General features: G+C 47.9%; 1 long non-coding RNA gene across 2 annotated transcripts; it reads left to right on the top strand.

The window, feature by feature from the left end:
- The first annotated feature begins 5973 nt into the window (after positions 1-5973).
- On the top strand, positions 5974-14267 carry LOC139604588 (uncharacterized). Of its 2 annotated transcripts, XR_011684015.1 has the most exons (3): positions 5974-6656; positions 6801-6929; positions 8393-14267. It is a non-coding gene; the product is annotated as an uncharacterized lncRNA (long non-coding RNA). The 2 variants fall into 2 exon arrangements; XR_011684014.1 differs by having other exon boundaries at positions 5974-6929.
- The last annotated feature ends 1616 nt before the right edge of the window (positions 14268-15883 follow it).

Below are 15883 nucleotides of genomic sequence, written 5' to 3'. Positions count from 1 at the left end.
AAACAGACAATGGCCCAGCGTACAGGTCCAAAGACCTTCGGAGCTTCCTGCAGCAATGGGGAATAGAACACAAAACAGGCATCCCCTATTCCCCGACAGGCCAAGCTGTGGTGGAGAGAGCCCATCAGAACCTAAAAAAGGTTCTTCACCGACAACGTGAAGTTATGAAGATGGAGACCCCTCAAATCCAGCTGTCCAAAGCGCTGTTCACACTGAATTTTTTGAACTGTACCTATGAAAACCTTAACCCACCTATTATAAGATATTTTAACGAGAACAGTCAGCACAAACTAAAAGTCCATCCACCAGTCTTCATAAAAGACCCTGAAACTTGGAAAATAGAGGGGCCCCATGAGCTCGTAGTCTGGGGTAGGGGATATGCGTGCGTATCCACTCCCTCAGGCTTGAGATGGATCCCCTCCAGGTGGGTGAGACCGTACATTCCTAAGGTGTCAAGGGACAAAGCTACAACACAGGTAGCCAATGCCTGCTGGAGGAGGAAGCGCCGTCAGACTCTTTAAAGTTAAATTGTTGTTACCTGAACCTTATTCCTAACATTTTTTATTTTCAGTTTTAGTGTTTTCCTTTGATCTGAACTCAGCCCTGGTGTCATCAGAATGAGCCCCATCCTTCCATTGCTTCTGTTGACAGCCGTCCATCCAAGTCAGATGTGGATCGTTTCGCAGCCTCAGGCAAATGTGTGGACCACCCTCGCCAGAGTCCTCAACCAAGACCACATTTGCCTGTCAGCCTCTTCTGTGTCTGACCCGATGTCCACTTGCCTTGTGGGGATCCCATCTAAATATGATGAATTTCCGCCAACATTAGCTGCTCCCCTTCTTCCAGTATATAATCCGTTATCCCCTTGGGCAAAATAATTTGATAGACAAGCAGTATCAGAAAAAGAACCCCAAGAATTTGAACTCCTTGGTTCTGCAAAAGCATTTTATTGTGTTCAGTTTATGTTTACATCAAAAGATCAAGTAGATTTGTACCATGAAGTTAAACAGTTTAAAGTGAATTATACAGCAAAAATTTGGTGTAAGAAAATTTCCCAAGTAGGAATGTCTTCTACCCCTGATAATAAGCCCCGTGCCCTCCCTAAAGGGTTTTTCCTCATTTGTGGTGACAGGGCATGGGCGGGCATCCCCTCTCGTCTAATCGGAGGTCCATGCACCATTGGAAAGCTGAGCCTGTTTACACCCAACAAAACCCAAATCATGGATTGGCGAACCAAAAACAGCGCCCGCGATTCGGCCCGCAAAAAGAGAGATTTAAAGAATTTGGACCCAAATTGCGATTCTGAAATTGTACATTGGTCCAAACCAAAAGGGGTTGCGATCACCGTGTTTTTGCCATGGGTGTCTGCAGCTAAAGCTCTAGGTGAATTATCACAGCTAGAGTGTTGGGTTGCTAAACAGGCCAATATTACATCAGCTGCACTTTCAGACCTCCTGGCAGACGATGAAACAACAAGGCAAGCCACCCTACAAAATCGTGCTGCAATTGATTTTCTTCTCTTGCTACATAATCATCATTGTGAGGAGTTTGAAGGTCTCTGTTGCCTGAATCTGTCATCCAAGGCTGAAGATGTCCACAAAATCATCGGAAAGATGCAACAAATGATCCAAGACATCAAGCAAGAAACAGCGGACTGGATGGACGGACTTTTCCAAGGATGGGGACTCTTGGGCTGGGTCAGATCCATATTGAAATCTGTATTTTTAGTTTTGTTTGTTTTTCTTGTTATTTTGATCAGCTTCGGGATCATCAAGAGCATCGTGACCAAACTGATATCGAAAGCTATTTCCCCTTTAGAGATCAATCAGGTGACTGTTCCCACCTCTTCTGAGGAAGAGACAGAAACCTCTGCAGAATTTACAAAACAGCCTTGGTTTGCTAATGCTTGATATCACTCCGAGCTGAAATTTAATGTTTAGGTGCCTCTCCCTTTTTTTATTTAAACGAAAAGAGGGAGATGTTGTCGTGCGTTTTTATATTTTGTAATACTTTGAAGTAGTTTTGTTTTGTATTCCCATATTTTTCCCAAATGGTTTATCCCAGACTGTACCCCCCTCCCTTTACCTGTGTAATTCCTCTCCCAGGATGAGATCATCCCCAAACCCCCACCCTGGCTCTCTGTCAATCACTCAGCATCCCATCCCCCCCATCCAGAAGTTTCGGTCCAAGTCGTCAAGTGATTAGCCAGAGGCCAGGGGTCAGCCCCCCAAGCCCTGCCCTATACGCTGTTTTATATGTCTATCCCCCAGTACCCATCCCTCAGAGATACCTATTGGTTGGTAAAATGTTATCTACTTTTGGTTTCCACCTCCCTTTAAATGTGACCTTGGGACATCTCCCGGGGCTCTCGGCAGGAGGCCCCCTGAGGTGCAGGAGCTCCTTCGGGACTCCTAATAAAACCTTGGATTAACCCCTGCTGAGAGTCGGCCCCTTCTCTTCTACCGATGTCTCTGCTGTCTCTGCTGCAGCGAAGGCAACCAGCCCAGGTGCCCTCAGTACCCTCGGGGCACAGAGAGTGTCTCCCTGCTGTCGGCCGTGTCGGGGCTGAACTCCCCGGTGTCTGCCGACTCGGGACTGGCCCAGGGTTCTTTGAGAGGCTTGCAGAGGGACCGAGACAGAGATCATAGGGGACGTGGGGCCTCTGCAACCTGGACTTCCCTCTCTTTCAGTGATTTCAAGAGACTGGCCTCTTCTTGTCATTGACTTAAAAGATTGGTTTTTCAACATTCCACTTCATCCAGAGGATGTTCCTTCATTTGCCTTTTTGGTTCCAGCCATCAATAGAGTAGAACCACTGCAAAGGTATCACTGGGTCTTTTTAATGCAAGGAATGAAAAACTTGCCCACTCTTTGTCAATAATTTGTGGCAAGAGATTTGTCTCCAGCCCTGTGGGACAATACCCTATTCCTGACGCAGAGATGGGGCAACTGAGAGGCGTTTTAAAAACTTCTATTCCATTTTTAGTCTCATGAAAAAGGTGAGACAATACAGATGTTAAAACTGATGCCATCACAATCAGAAGCCAACCATTTCCTAATTCCAATACACTAGAAGCTTTTCTTGGCCTATCAGCTTTTTGCCACACCATGCTGTAGATGCCTTAAAGCCAATCACCAAAAACTGCCCCTCGTGAATCCCACTACAATGCATCTTTCAAAATTCTATTTCTCCAAAGTATCTAGTCTCGTTTGCAAGGCCATCCTTTGAAACTTTTTTCTAGCTCCATTTCTCTCTCAACAATATCTGTCCTATTCCATGGCATATCTAAGTCAGCATTTCTTGTCTCAAAGTCTGCATACAGATGCATTCTTTGTGGGCCTCCTGTCATGCCCTGAGAACTCTCTACAAATCCATTTCCCACAGTTTCCCATCTCGTTGCCCAGGAGCCCCTAGAGTAGCTACTTATTACTTACAAGGGTATTGGCTACAGACGACGAAGGGGACGATCCATTCCTTGTTTTAACAGCCTGAACCTCCGGCAATGGCACTGTCCACAGTTGTCTTTTTTATTTTTATATTCCTCTAGGCTGGAAATCCTCCCCACTGAGTGTTGGAACCCAAGAAATTCCTCTGACTGCCCTGGAGGACTCAAAACCCTGTCAGGGGGGCTCAGAGACCTTGGCACAGAGCCCAAGAGCCCTGTGCCTTTGATCTTGATCCATGGGAAAAACAATTACCAACCTTATCTTAGGATTTACAAGCCACGAAAGTTTAAGTAGAATGATATAAATTTATCACAGGGTGAAAAATAGATTTTTTGGGGATTTTAGAATGGGGTTTCAGGAGGAAAGATTGGGGAATCTGGGCGTGTCCAGCCTTTCTTCTTCTTCTTCTTGGCCTCCATTTTCTGCTGTGCTGCTGGCACTTTTAGTTTGGTTTAGAGTAGAAACTCACTGTCTAACATAGGTGATAGGTATTGGGAAGTGATGGTAAATAATGTACACGTAGATTTTAGTATAAAAAGATAACACCGCCTCTGAGGTGGGCAGTGTGCCTCAACCCAACCTGCCAGACAGACCTCGGCGGGTCAGAGAAAGGATTTCATAGATAAGAAACAATAAACAACCTCGAGAATGAGGACAGAAAAAATCCTGACTCCTTCTTCGACTGCTGGGCTGGGAAAAGAGACTTTCTAACACATCTCAGGGTCATTCTGACCAGCAGAGATTCTGAGAACTGAGGAGAAGCTTTCTGAAAACCCTCTGATTTTAAGGATTCCCACAATATACTACATAATACAAATTTTTATATGTGTAATAAATAGAATAGATGATACTACAGCACTATATAATACTGTAATAAATAAAATATATAAAATGTATCCTTGATCTTTTTCAAAGCCAGCAGGCCCTTGCAGTGAGTTCTGAGCCAGTGTGTGGCTCTACTGCCATCCCAAATCTGTGCTTCCCTTGCCCAGCCTGAGTGCAGCTGGGGCTTGTGCTGGGCATGGCTGGAGATTTTCATGGCCAAAATCCTCCTGCATTTACATCTGCTCATGGCTTTGGATAGCACAAATTGCAAGACACCCATCTCAGTTGACAAATGGCATTTCTTACAAATTGCTACACCAGCGCTGACAACATAGAACTCTACAGATCTCAGTTAAAGTTAAAAAAAATAATTTATTTCATTGTTACACCACACTATTCAAAAACATACAAACATCAACTTCTGTTCACAAAAACTAATTTATTGCAAACCTCTACAAACACTCACTATACACAAAGATCAATGGAAAATTAACAGCTTGATTTATTGCATATTATGACAGGCATACGGCCCATATAGAAATACAAAAATATCAGTATCTCTTACTAATACCAAGAACTCAACAAATAGAATTCCACCACTATACACATATAACCACCACAATATACAGATGTGAATATAGATTAAATGTTACGTATTACATTCCAGAAACAGATACATAAAACAAACCAATCTATAAAGAGACAAAAAGCACTACCAATCTAAATATCTGTACAACTGCATCGATACAAATATACAGCTCTACATCCAGATATATACGTAAATAGAACATCTCTAGAAATAGATCAATATACAGCTAAAAATATAAAACCAGACATATATACTGATACAAATACCAGTATAGCTATTTAAAAAGACATATATAGAAAACTACATCAATACAAATAGATACTTACACAACTATATACAATATGGAAATCTAAACATAGATTTTACAACATACATAAAGAACTAGATACATATATGTGGCAATGAGGGTTTGAAGCCCTGCCTGTGGTGATTTGCAGAAGCAAACAAACTCCACAACTTTTGTGGAAGCTGTAGAGCTGGTATGTTTATTACAGCCCTGGATGCATGTGGGAATCATTCCCCTAAAATGACATGCGTACCTCTGGGAACTCCAGATCCCTGTTTATTTCCTTCTCAAATACATATGCATGCTATTTCACAATAGGTTCATACCAATTCATTCCACTGATTTTGTGGCATGACGCTTGCCGCTAATTCTTCTTTATCAGGAAGAATTCCTGGGTCAGGTTGCCCTGCTCTGTCTGCCCCCCCACTCCCCCCTTGTCTCTTGTCCTTCGGCTGAAGCAGTCCCTCCAAGCACAGGCCCTTTGTGAGAACAGGCAGTCAGACTAAACAGCAAGCTACAGACTTAAAGATGTACATTTCACCTAAATCAAAATGGATTTCTACTCCGCAAAATTTCCACTCTGCCTCAGTGGCAGTGTTGGTTTGGGGATGTTCGGTCTCTCCCTGCGTGTGGCATTGGTGGTTTGAAGATATTTGGTCTCTGTCTGAAGTTGTTTTCCCCCAGTCTTGCTGTGGCACTTAATAATTCAAGATTCTTCCCTGTCTATCCTCAAAGATCCTGTCCCTTTGTCTGGAGAGTTCCCTGTCAGGATTTTTCCTTTTTGCCATCGGTCTATGTCCTTCCTTCTTCAGGTTATGTTTACAGCTAGCCAGACAGCTCCCTCTCGGATTTCCTCCCCCTCCTGCATAAAAGCCGCTGTTTTCCTCTTTTCCCCGCTCTCTGCCGCTGCCCCCTTCGAGCTGCATTGCTACCGCACCCTACCGGCACCCGCCGCAGCGCAGCCCTCTGCAGCCAGCACCGCTCTCTGCTGAGAGAGAAGATCGCCCACGCGGCATCAGCTGCCCCGTCCCAGCGACGGGAAAGCCGCCACCGCTCCCACGCTCCCTCCCCGGTGCTGAGAGAGAGAGAGCGAGAGAGAGCGAGAGAGAAAGAGCGAGCGAGAGAGAGAGAGAGAGAGAGAGCGAGAGAGAGTGAGAGAGAGAGAGCGAGAGAGAGAGTGAGAGTGAGAGTGAGAGTGAGAGTGAGAGTGAGAGTGAGAGTGAGAGTGAGAGTGAGAGTGAGAGTGAGAGAGAGAGAGAGAGAGAGAGAGCGAGCTGCCTCGCTTCAGCACTGTGCCCGCCGCAGGAAGGAATTACTCCTGAGCCACGCTGCTGGTTCCAAGCGGCACTGCCCCGGCACTGCTTCAGCATGGGAAAGAAATAAAGCAGCTTGAACAAGTCAGCACAGAGTCCTTCCTTTTTCCTTTACCTTGTTCCTTCTGCGTTGGGTACAAGCTTAGCAGTTGCCCGATGGTTACAAATATGTAACTGCAAACCCGTATGTGTGCAGGTACCTATACATACATATATACATAGTACATTCATAAATATAACGCCATATATATCGAAATATGCCTGTACAAATAGCAGGCTACATATGTATATATCCATATAACAATCCCTGTCACACGCAAGTCCGTGTATCTTTAAACAGAGCTCCAAGCAGAGGGATCCCAGCTGCCGCATCTTCAAAGCCTTTCCCTCGGTCTCCTCCTCCCGTGCAGAGCAGCTCTCCTGGACAGGGACAGCAGATGGGACATCTGGCAAGCAAAGGGAACACTGAGTGAGTATGAGGACGTTTCCCTTGGCAGCAGCTGCACTTCCATGTGTCAGAGCCTCCCCAGGAGGGTCAGAAAGAGAAAGCAGCCGAGCGGGCCAGGCTGTGGTGAGCGCAGCCGCGGCGGGAATGTCCCGCAGCCCCGGCAGCCCGGCAGAGCCGGCACAGCTCCCGGGCCCTGCCGGCACAGCTGCCTGGCCCAAGGACAGCCCCTGTGCCAGCCGGGGCAGCTGCACTGAGCAGCCCCAGCACGGGCAGGGCCCGCTCCTGCCCCGCCGGGCAGTGCCCACGGCCACAGCCCACGCCAGCCTCAGCCCCAGCCTGCCTCCCCGGGCCTGTGGCCTCAGCCGGGCTCTCTCCAGGCTGGCAGCAGCAGGTCCCCGTTCACTGCTCTTGCTGCCGGCCTTCAGCTCCTCCCTGCTGGCTCCCATCAGTCTCTGGCTGTCCTCAAGGTCCTCCTTGCAGCTGTGGCAAAAGTGGAGGCTCTGGAATTGCTTCCAAGGCCTGGCACAGCTGCAGTCCCAGAGCCCTCTGTGCTCCCTGCTGGCCCCCTCCATCCCCTCAGCCCCGCCATGCTCTCGGTGAAGCCCCAGCCCCCTTCAGTTTCTTCACGCCCCCTCACAGTCCTCTCACCCCCCTCAGTCCCTTCTGAGCCATCCCGTCCCCTGAGACCCACCAGCCCCTCAGCCTGTGCCACTTCCCTGTCTCCTCAGTGCCACCATGGCCCTCGGCTGCCCCACAGCCCTCAGCCCCAGGGTCACCGTCCCCTCAGTCCCCTCAGCCCCCTCTGTCTCACCGTCCTCCAGCAGCTCCTCAGGGGACAGTGCCTGGGGCCAGCGGCAGCTCCCACCGCTCCAGGGACAGCCGGGGCTGGAAGTGCTGCTCCGCCCGGCCCTGCCGCCAGCTGGGACCCAGCACAGGGACAGGGGACACAGGGGGCACCGGGGGAAAAGCAAGAGGTGAAAAAGGCAGCCGAGGGCAGAAAGAGCTAAAAATGCAGCCTAGGCCTACACAGCTCAATCTATGCATCTGAACTTCCACATAGCTCTAACTAAATGACTACACACATTTCTAAATCTATATCTAAGCATCTAAATGTAGGCATCTAAATGTAAGGGTCTAAATCTAAGTGTCTAAATGTAAATCTCTAAATGCAGATGTCTAAGTGTAAGCATCTAAATGTAGATGTCTAAATGTAACACTCAATGTAAATAATCACTCATAAACTATAAAGGTAACTATCTATAAATGTAACTAAACATGTAACTATCCCATCTGTAACAATATAGATCTTTTTAACTATATAGATGTATATATATGCAGATATAAACACACCTCTAAAAATCCATAAATGTAACTACATGGATATAGAAATACAATTATAGAAATCTGTAAATCCACGTATACACGAAGGGATTCCACCTGCCTGATGGTCACAGGCTCTCCCTCTGATCCTTCTTCCCATGCAGGGCAGCCATCCTGGCAAGGCAGATCGGGTGCAAATCAGTCAATATTGGCCTCTGTGCATCATTTGTCCCTTTGGAAGTAACTGTCCTTCTATCAAAGACTGTAAAAGATGACTGGAAAGGCAAACTCTCACCTGATAATTTGAAACCTGCTCTTCAAATAGCCAGACTCCAAGTGTTCAAAACTTCTGAAGTTTTGAAGTATCCCAATAAACTCAAAGCCCTTGCACTGCAAAGAGTGCACCCACGAGAGCTTGAAACACAGACAGTCCCAGCTGCCACAAAGAAGCCCAGCCTTGTTCTTTCTCTGTGCTGGCAGAGAGATCTCAGTCCTCACTGAAATGGCTGAAGCTGAAGGTGCTGGGAGCTGAGTTATGAACTAGCACCGTTCCCTGCCATCCACAGCCTGCCCTCTGCAGTGAACAACAGCTCCTCCAAAACAACCAGCAGCTCTGGGATGAACAGCTGGGTGACAAATGACCAGATAATATTGGCTTTGACATTTATGCATTAGCTTGTGCATGTTGTTAGTGATTATAAGTATTTGGAAATAGCATCAGTTAGAACTCTTTTAGCTGCTTGTTAAAGTAATAGAATCTATCAGCTTAAGTGTGCACTGTGCTCCTCATAGAAATAGTAGTGTAATGAATATAATATCTATGCATCACTTATGGAAACAATCGTGTGATGAATGTATTGTGTTACAGACCCTAATCATAAGGGGGGAAAAAAAAGGTTGTGTGTAACAAAAACCAGTGTAAGGCCATCCACTGACCAACCTGTCCAAGTGGTAAGATAACCCTGACACAAACCAGAGCACCAGAGAACAATCCGAGAATACCATGTTAAATTTAAGGAGGACATACTAAACCCTTATCAGAGGATGTGAAACAGCAGGAAGGAGATGCAAGAAGAAATAAAACATATTGACCTGACCCACAGTATGTCATGCAGTAAGCCAGAGTGTGGGAGACAGCCATGGAGAAGATGAACCTGGAATGCCTCACCCTCACCTCACCTGGACCCTTGGATTTTCCCTCAATAAACCCTGCTGGATCTGCCATGCGAAGAGTCCTCTCGTCACTCTGGTGAGGCTTTGATTTCACCACCTGGGCTCAGGCATCTGTAAAGGCAGCCTGAAGTGCAGACACTCTCGGTGCTGCAGGCACCCCAACAGCACCTGCCTAGAAAAGATACTCTGGCCACCCGGTGCTGGCGCCCAAACAGGAACCATGGGCAGGTGTCCAGTCTGGCAGAGTGTCTTTCGAGAGTTAATGGATCTGTGATGCTGGATCGTCACTAAAAAAGCACCATTTCTCTCCAGCCCAATGAAAGTTCTATATCCAAGTTAAAGCTACCCTGGTTTTAGGAGATGTTTCTTTTTCAAAGAGGGACCTCAAATCTATTGTTCGCTTTTTGTTTGAACATTTTCCCAAGATTCCTCAGGATGACATTTCTCTGGTTTCATTTTGGGGAAAAGTTGGGTGAAGCATTTATAATATACAAGTTAAGGGGATTTATAAGGTAGGCAAGTTTAATCCTAATTTAGATTCAATTCTTAAATTAGTAAAATCTAAGTGGGAATACAGGGTCCCTGGTTCTCCTCTCCCGTGTTCCTCCCTCCCTGATCCTAACCCTGCTTCCCCTATGAGTGGGATGGGAGCCAGATCCTGCCCACAGGCACAGGGCTGTCACCTACTCCCTGCTGCCTCCTGCCTCACTCAGTCCCTCTCTCGTGCTGGACCTGGCCACTCCAGCCCAAGCCCTGTTCACTCTCTTGTCCCTAATTCCCCGGTTCCCAGTTCAATCCCCAGTTCTAAAAGTGTTAACAGTGAGATACAAAATGGCGCCAACCACACGGTCGGGTGCCCAGAATATTTTCCACAAAATGGTGGCTCTCCTCCTTCACCCCCTCGCTTTCCCGCCCCTCCAACTCCCGTCTATTGTGCACCGAGTCCTGCCCCTGAATCGGGTCCCTTCCCTTTGGTTGCAAATGTGGTGATGGTGTCACTGTCCGGAACCACCTGTTCTGTCCCTTCCACCACACCCTCGGGGGAACCTCCTGTGGGTTGTGCCGGCCTCCAGGAAGGCCACACCCCAGTGGGTGGGTCAGGCCCACCCCCAGGCCATGCCCCTCCCTCTCCAGCCTCTTCTGGTTCCCACGCCACCAGAACCGGAAGTAGGCCTGGCCGGAAGCAGGCCATCTTAGCCTGCCGGGACCCAAGGCACCAGGTCCCGCCGGTCAGTCGGACTCCGCGCCCCAGCCTGCCCGGTCTCATCCTCTGAGGAGGACGGGAACAGTAACACCCCCAACACCCCCGGCAGCACGATCAAACCGGGAGGAAGCTGGATGCGGATCAGGGAGGAAGCCTTACGGGACGGTGATTTGGGCTTGGTGCGAGACCTTGATTGTTTTGTGGCACTGGGCATTGTAAAACGAGGGAGGGATCCGCAGTGGGAGCAAATTCCTTACACTGAGGTGAAGGAGTTGGGAAAGGTGGCCAAAGATTATGGCCACAATTCACCTTAATTTAAAAATATTCTGGACTTAACTTTTACTGGACACGTCTTAATCCCTCATGACTTAGGATATATTGCCCCTGGGTTACTTTCTCCCACTGAATTTTTATTATGGGAGATGCAATGGAGAAAGTTGTTAAAGCCCATTCTTTCTAAATATGATTTAAGCGCTGTGCTAGGAGAAGGGGAAGTAGGCCTTGAGGATTTAGCGGCGGAGGGGGAGCTCTCTAGCAGACCAGAAGACCAGGTCATGCTACCTGCTGATGTTCTAGATGATATCAAAACTGCTGCAAAGACTGCTCTTTTAAAGATCCCTGATGGAACTACCCCCCTCCAGAACTTTTCTTCAATCCACCAAGGGATTGAAGAGACATTTATTAAGTTTGTTGACCGCCTCTGAGAAGCCTTTGGGCACCAAATTGATAATGTAGAGGCCAGGGATGAACTCTTAAAGGAAAATGGCCATGACCAATGCCAACATAGAAATGAAAAAGATCCTCAGAGCTCTCCTGCAAGAGCCTGAGTCGACCATCTCCCAGATGGTCGATGCTTGCACTAAAGCTTTGTCTCTCAAACACACTTTGGCATTGGCTGTTGGTAAAGGAGTGGGGGAGGCAGTGGTGAACATAAACAATGTGAGGTGTTTTGACTGTGCCAATTAGGCCATTTCCAAGCTAACTGCCCTCATTTGCCCCCCAAACACTTTAATCAACCATGTATGCCTTCTCCAAGAATGCCTGGAAATTACCAGCCCCCACACTGTCCAGGAAATAGATGGCAGAGCGCAAAGCAGCCCCGCGCGGAGACACCAAATGGCAGGCCCTGTCGCCAAAGTCTCCCGACCATCCAGGAGACCCAATTCCCCGATGGCTCATTTCCCAGGATTGGAGCCATGAAGAGGGACTCAGGTTCTTCAGGAGAACCTGCAGCCTGAACCAAGACACTTGTCAAATTTCATATAGCTCCATCCAGCTGCTATTTGCAGACGAGGATCTGGTAAGAGTCTCTGCAAGATACTTCAGTCCCCCTCACCATGATCACATCACCACCGTGCTCCTCCTCAGAGACACTCGTCATACACCACACGAGCTTACCATCCTCCCTGAAGTAGTAATTATTGATCCTGGGAATGAAATCACTGTTACAGTAAAATGTTACCACCCCCCCCCCCGTATACCCTGTGCAAAGAGTCCCCCTTTGCCCAAATGTATATCCTCTCTGGACAAGACTATTTAGATGATGATAATGACTTTCATGTCTATTTTTCTAAGAGTTTAAGTAAAGAAAGACCGCTTATTTCTTCTGTTATTTCCCAAAAGGGAAAGTCTGTCAAACTGAACATGGTGGCAGACACCAGCACAGACGTTACCATCCTTCCCAAGGCAGAGTGGCCTCGTGACTGGGAGTTGGTGCCCCTTTGTGCCAAAATTTCTGGCAGCAGGAGAGCTTTCAATTTTTTGAGAAGCAAACACCTGGTAAGCGTGGAGGGGCCCAAGGGGCAGATTGCCACCACTCGGCCTTTTGTTGTTTCTTCTGACATCAAATTACTTGGTAGGGATGTTTTGTCCCAGTGGGAGCCTGCCTCGATATCTCTGACCTTTAGTGGGATTTTTAGTATGGGCCACTGCAGAGTGCACCACCCCACCTCTCAATTGGAAGATGAACACACCAGTGCTGGTGGACCAGTGGCCCCTCTGAGAAGAAAAATTGACTGCGCTCCATGAATTAGTGGAAGAGCAAGTGTGCCTGGGACACCTTATACCATCCACCTGTCCCTAGAACACCCCCATCTTTGTTATTAAAAAACCTGGCAAAGACAAGTGGTGCCTGCTCCAAGACCTATGTGAGGTCAATGAGGTTATTGAGGACATGGGCCCCTTACAACCTTGTCTCCCCTCTCCCTCCATGCTTCCCTGAGATTGGCAGCTTGCGATCCTTGATATCAAAGATTGCTTTTTTAACATCCCGCTCTACCCTGGAGGTGCTCCCAGGTTTGTGTTCTCAATCCTGTCTGTCAACCATAAAGAACCCTTCAAAAGGTTCCATTGGGTCACTTCGCCTCAGGGCATGAAAAATTCCCCGGTGCTCTGCCAGACTTTTGTCACACAAGTACTATCTCCAGTGTGAAAGATGTTTCCTGAAGCTCAATTCCTACATTACAAGAACGACATACTAATCTGTGCTTCTCATCTTCAGTGACAGGGTGTGGGCAGGGATCCCCTTGAAGATCAAAGGGGGCCCCTGCAGCCTTGATCAGCTTACTACCCTCACCCCAAACACTACCCAAATTTAAAATTGGAAATGAGAAACTCAATTACTGCACCAAAAAAGATCAAACTCCCAATTGGATCAAAATTGTGATAACCAAATTTGTAACTGGGGAAAGACGAAGAGGGTCGCTGTTTCCATCTTTCTATCATGGGTTGCAGCTGCGAAAGCCCTCGGTGAGCTTTCTCACCTGGAGTGCTGGCTTAGTAAGCAGACCAACGCTACGACCGCTGTCCTATCAGACCTTCTAGCAGAGGAGGAAACCACCAGACATGCCACCCTTCAGAACAGGGTGGCACTCAACTTCCTGCTGCTCTCCCATGGCCATGGTTGTGAGGATTTCGAAGGACCTTGTTGTTTTAACCTGTCATCGAAGAGCACATCGATCCAGGCCAAGATCAAACAAAGAGCAAATGAAGACTCTTCTCACCGAAGATAAAGTTGTGGACATGATGGACAAAATGCTCATGCAGTGGGGCATTCCTGGGTGGGTGGCCCCCATTCTTAAAAGTTTATTGTGGGTCCTTCTCATAGTTGTTATCGTTTCAGCAGCACTAATGTGTTTCAAAAAAACAATCAAGAAAACACTAGGAGATGTTAATTTAATAAACAAAAAAGGGGGAGATGTGAAAGACAGCCATGGAGAAGACAAACCTGGAATGCCATGGGAAGACACCACTGTTTAAGTTAGGGTGAGAGACTGGCACAATTCTCCATGGTTCTTTCCTTGTTAATGTTAATGTGCTGTTGTCAATCAACTGCTGTTTGTCCCCCAGTTCCAGAAAGTTCTATACTCCCCGTTCCTCCATTGGCTTTCCCTGAGAGAACCCTCCCTCTCTGCCCTCCCATTGGTGTGTCCTGTGTCACCCAACCTTAACTCCATCCCTGACTCCCTTCCTCATTGGATAATTTGTACCCTGACCCCTCCTACCTTCTCCCAGTTATGTACCCTGGCCCCTCCCCTCCTCCTGGCTCTTCGCCCCTGGTTCCCTTCAGCAGAGGTTGTGTTCCTGCTTGCTCCTGTTTCCTTCCTCACCCTCACCTCACCTGGACCCTTGGATTTTCCCTCAATAAACCCTGCTGGATCTGCCATGCGAAGAGTCCTCTCGTCACTCTGGTGAGGCTTTGATTTTACCATCCGGGCTCAGGCGTCTGGTCGGCTGGGGGAGTTGTCAAGGCAGCCCAAAGTGCAGATGCTCTCGGTGCTGCAGGCACCCCGACAGCACCTGCCTGGGGAAGCTACTCTGGCCACCCACACCAGAGTGTGAGGAAGTCAAACAAAGGAGTTCCCAAAACATCAGAAAGTTCCCAAGAACATTTGAATAATGCATGAAACACATGAATATGCTTGCATCTCAGCAACATAACAGTATAATGATAACACTGTCTCTATACACCAGGTGTTCTTTGGCTGTTGGCCAGGAGCACCCCAGTGCTGAAAATATTGTCTTTTTTTATCCTATTAGTATTAAACTTTTAAAAATTCTGAGCAGTGAATTGTCTTTTTCACAGCTGGGAGGGAAAGAACTCCCTATGAGGCCTGCAGGCAGCACCAGCTTTGCTCAAAAATGCAGATCCAAAGTGCTCTCTCTCTCCTTTAGCTCTCTCTAATTTGGAGTAATTTCAGTTCTTCCTTGAGCTGCTGGATTTGTGACTAATGATTTCCTTGGCCTCAGAGCTTCTGCTCCTTGTATTTTTAATGTATCTCACTACAGCTATCAGCAGACTGGTGGTACTACATTGATTTAATGCTTGGAGACAAAAAGCTCAGATTTCTACACTGACTTTTTGCTGGGCTTTTCCTCTCTTGTTTCAAGAGTCACTCAGTGTTGCCTCCAGAGCACTGACACCCTGCAGCAAACTTATCCATGGACATCAGCACAAAACTGGGACACCCGGCTTGGTGACACAAGTGCCACAAGGTCAGGTTTATTCCCTGCTCTCTTGCCACAGCAGAGGACTCAGTGTCAGAGCCTCTGGAGAAGCGTGGAGGGCAGGGCTCAGGCAGGTTGTGCCCGTGCAGGATTTGAACTCAAGGCACCAGGAAGCACCAAGCCTGCAGACAGGAACTCAACTCTTCTCATCTCCCTCCCTGCCAGAGGCAGGCTCAGAGCAGCCATCTCACACCTCTCTAAACCAATGGGGGCTCTGTCCTTACCAAGCTCCTCGGGCTCCTGGGAATTGTTCCTGCAGCTCTCGGTGCCAGGCAAAGCTCCCTCTGCTGCAGCTCTGTCCACAGGCTCCCCTCCTGAAGACTCAGGGCCAACAGTAATATTCCCCTTGAAAGAGAAGGAGAGAAAGAGAAAGAGAAAGAGAAAAAGAGAAAGAGGAAGAAACCGTTTGTCTCCAGTTACACAAAACACCTGGTCCAACAACTCCATGGCTCACACACTTAATCCCTTTCTCCTAACAAGAACTCTGTGCTGCAAAGGCCTTCAACAGTCAAAAAAAATTTGACTTCTCAGACACAGTCCAAAAGCTGTCAAAGCTGACAGTGTTGAACATGGGGGTGAACAGTGCCCACAGCCAATGTCCACGCCACCCGCAGCTCCCACCCTGTCTCACCAGCTCTGGGCAGCTGCCCGGTGCAGAAGAGGGCACTGCCCGCTCATTGTGGAGCTGCTGGAAGCGGCTGTGGCCTTCCCGCCCCGCTGCCAGTTGCTGCCTGATGGCCGCGCTCCAGTGCTTGATGCGGACAAGGAAGTT

This window comes from Agelaius tricolor, unplaced genomic scaffold (genome assembly GCF_023055355.1).
Source record: "Agelaius tricolor isolate 1412-34295 unplaced genomic scaffold, bAgeTri1.0.p SCAF_53, whole genome shotgun sequence".
Lineage (NCBI taxonomy): Eukaryota > Metazoa > Chordata > Aves > Passeriformes > Icteridae > Agelaius > Agelaius tricolor.
The sequence above is the reverse complement of the archived record's forward strand: the minus strand, read 5'-3'. Positions and strand labels throughout refer to the sequence as shown.